Below are 4,077 nucleotides of genomic sequence, written 5' to 3'. Positions count from 1 at the left end.
TCAGAAGGCAGGCAGCAATCAGGAGAAGCCAGGTACAATCCTGGTCAAGATACAGGAGCAGTAGTCAGGCAGAACAAACAGGATCACAGGGACAAGCTGAAAGACCATCCAGCAACTAATCCCAGGCTGCACATGCTTTAAATAGGGTGATCAATCCGTGTAAATTCAAAATCTTCCCGGCGCAAATGAATCACAGCAAGCCCTCCTCCTGAATTGATTCCACCTGATCACACTGGGGCAGCTCCACAAGGCAGGGAACCGTAACAACTATGAAATGACAATTCAGACGTACTGCTTCACTTTCTGTGCACCAGATTAGCGCGTCTGTGCGCTATCGTCCCATTGCGCGCGCATGCGAGCAAGTGCCCGTTATCCTATGGTACGAAAAACAGGACCACGCACATGCGCAGTAGACCTGGTTACCTTACACACACATTAGTGCATCTCTGTATTCATTTATACACTATTAAATGCATTTTATAATGACGGTGTATCTTATCCCATTACTTTCCTTAAAGGAGAACTATGGGGTTAGGGCTTTTCCCCATAGTTCTCCTTAGGGTAATAGGAGGACACAAACTAGCGTCCTCCCGTCACCCTAGGCTCAGTATACCGCGAGCTGTAGCGAGCTGTATACTAAGACGCCGCACCTGAAGCAGATCCCGACAATTGTGCCGGGATCCGCCCAGCTGCGTGACTGACAGCTGGCTCTGCCTATCTAGAGGCAGAGCCAGCTGTACCCTCCCCCATCCGTTCCGCCAGTCAGCGCTGGAGGATCGGAGCGGGGAGAGGTGAATCCAGCCCCTCCTCTGTCACGGCAGAGAGCTGTGACAGGATCGAGAAGTGAGCGAACGCCGGTATGTGTTCACTCACCTCCCGATCTACTGAGCCGACCTCTGACAGTCTCATTGTCACAGGTCGGCTACAACTATGAGGTGAGTGAAAAGCGCTCACCTCATACTTCTCCTTTAAGCCATAGTCCAACTTTTGCCAAAAGTTAATAAACGCACACACATTGTAATAGTAAAAAAAAAAGTGTGATTATTAATTTTTTGCAATGGAGCCTGCAAAGCATTGTAGTCAGGGCCGGCCTTAGGGGTGTGCGAGCAGTGCGGCCGCACAGGGCGCCATGGCAACAAGGGCGCCGTGCTGACATTAGGGGTCTTGGAGACCCCTGATGTCTCCATAAAGAGGACCTGTCACATATTTTGCTATCACATAAGGGGGTTTTCTAACCCCCCTATGTGATAACAATAAAGTTTCCCCCCCAAAAATGTAAAGTTACAGATAAAAAAGAATTACATTTTTTTTAAAGTCCCCCCCATACATACACGCATGCAAACAGGCGTCGGGTGCGCATAAGTGTGGAAACGACGATTTCGCCCATTACGCCGCACATGTTACATATCGCCGCGAACGTCGGAATGAGAGCTATAATTGTAGGGCCATCAATCACTGATAACACTAAACTGATGAGCAGTAAAAGCTTTTGAAGCGTCACCTATGGTCAATTTTGGGCATTGTAATTTTTTGCGATTTCGCGGGTGCGCGCAATTTTAAAGCATGACATGTTTGGTGTCTATTTACCCGACGTGACCCCGCTTTTTATATTTTACCAAAAATATGGGTAATACATGGGTGTGGTTACTGGGGGTGTGGCCACTAAAGTGTGTGGCACTGAGGGGTGTGGTCACTGAGGGGCGCTGTAAAGCTTTCTCGCACAGGGCGCCTAAAGGCCTAAGGCCGGCCCTGATTGTAGTCACGATCACTGGACTACGAGTGCAATGCCCAGGCTCCTGCAGACTATTGCCTCAGCCCGTGTCCATACCAAGGTACAGACAGACTTTCAGTTGTGTGGCTGGAAGAAGTTACCAATGGTGCGGTGACATCTCTGCACTTGTAGTCCATTGAGATCTATTAGACTTGTGAATGGATCTGTGAACGGAGCCAAACGCAGCCACACCGTATTAAATATATACAAGATGAAGAAGAACCCGACAATATGATAAGATGCCCTTTGAGGGAGGCAGGGACGGATTAAGAGCATCATGAGCCTGGTGCTGTCGGTCAGGTGGGAAGCAGCAGAGGCAGCTCTCTAATATGGTGGTTGCTGGCTCCTTGCTGGGGCGCTACGAGGCCCCATCAAGGGGCCGCCTAATATGCCTGATTATAGAGCCGCCGGTGCCTCTACCTGATTGTGTTCAGCCCAGCCAGCCTGAATTGCCATTGGGCATATTGAGGCGATCCAGGCCGGCTGGGACTATTTTTAGTGGTGGGCCTGGAGCTAGCGCTCCAGTAGCCCCTATGTTAATCCGGCCCTGGGGGTAGAGGGAGATTTTGGGTCAGGGGGTTGGGGCTGCGGACTGCGGCCATGTTTCATGTCATACCCTTAATCTGGATGTAATGTGAAACATGATCTGAATGGTGGAATTGGCCTTTAACAATGGACAAAGTACAGGTTCCATTTTTTTTATAACATGAAACTCCCATGATGTAAAAAAAAGAGCCTCCTAATGATGTAAATTCTTCTGGTCTAGGGGGGCGGGTGCATATTGCTGAGTTATATTATGAGCAGAGTATTGGGTGACCAGCATTGATGTACATAACAGCACTACACAACTAAGAGGTCACCAGTGTTCAGGCATACAGGATGATGTAGTTGTACAATTGTTCTTCTTATACTTTCCACTGGACCTGGTCTTTTCATCACGTAAAATGTGCCTGATGCTATTTATGATGGGGGAGGGGACTCTGATATATTAAGTGGGCCTTGCTGCAAGGTCCCCTTCAAAGCCTAACTCCAGTTTAAAACTAAAAAAACCTCTCATCCCTCCCATCCCTCCCGCCCTCCTTCCCTTCACTAATTGCTAGGCTGTATAAAAAAAACTTTCCAAGTCCAGTTTTTCACTTGCCTAAACTCACAATCACATGATCAACCAGCACTGAGTCTTTCCTCTCTCTGTAAACTTTCTACAGGGTCCTTCTTCCAGGTGTCCATGTCCCTGCCTGTGTGAGGTGGACAATTCACATTGGCTGTCCACCAGAGGTGTCCTCTCAAGATCCAGTGGACTACAGATGTCACCTAACTTAACTCATGATCACATGATCACCCAGCACTGGGCCCTTCTTCTCTTTGTAATCTTCCTGCAGAAGTCCTTCTTTCAGGTGTCCTCGTCACTGCCTGTGTGACGTGGATAATTGACATTGGCTGTCCACCAGAGGTGTCCTCTCAGGATCCAGAGGACAACAGACGTCACTTACCTTAACTTGTGATCACATGATCATCCAGCACCAGGTCCTTCTTCTCTCTGTAAACTTCCTGCATGGGTTCCTTCTTCCAGGTGTCACGTCACTACCTGTGTGATGTGGACAATTCCCATTAACTGTCCACCAGAGGTGTCCTCTTAGGTTCCAGAGGATACAGATGTCACTTTCCTTAACTCGTGATCACATGATCATCCAGCAGTGGGTGCTTCTTCTCTCTCTAAACTTCCTACAGGAGTCCTTCTTCTAGTTGTCCACCTCAATGCCTGTGTGATATGGATGATACGTATAGGCTGTCCACCAGAGGTGTCCTCTCAAGATCCAGAGGACTACAGACATCACTTTCCTTAGCTCGTGATCACATGATCATCCCGCACTGGGTCCTTCTTTTCTCTGTAAACTCTTTTCAATGGGTCCTTCTTGCAGGTTCCCCTGGTAGGCAGCCAATGGTAATTGTCCACATCACACAGGCAGTGATGTTGACAATACCCATTGGCTGTCCATCAGAGGTGCCCTCTTAGGATCCAGAGGACTACAGACATCAGCCCATGGGGAGTCAAGGGGACTGAGGGTTACTGCGCAATGCTGGATTAGCAGTCCTTGTCAGCAGAGGTCCTGGATTGGGGAGACTCAAATGAGTATAACTTGCTTTAAAAGGTATGGGGGAAAAAAGGATTGGGTAGAGTGGGGTGGAAGAGAAATGGATTTTTAGTGGAGTTGGGCTTTAAGAACATTTTTGGTATCACTGTCCACTGTTGTATCATTAAATACTGAAATTGGGGGGGGGGGGGGGGGGGTTTCTATACGAGGTTT

The sequence above is a fragment of the Nanorana parkeri genome, unplaced genomic scaffold, assembly GCF_000935625.1.
Source record: "Nanorana parkeri isolate BGI_ZX_2015 unplaced genomic scaffold, ASM93562v1 scaffold533, whole genome shotgun sequence".
Lineage (NCBI taxonomy): Eukaryota > Metazoa > Chordata > Amphibia > Anura > Dicroglossidae > Nanorana > Nanorana parkeri.
This window is presented reverse-complemented; position numbering follows the sequence as displayed.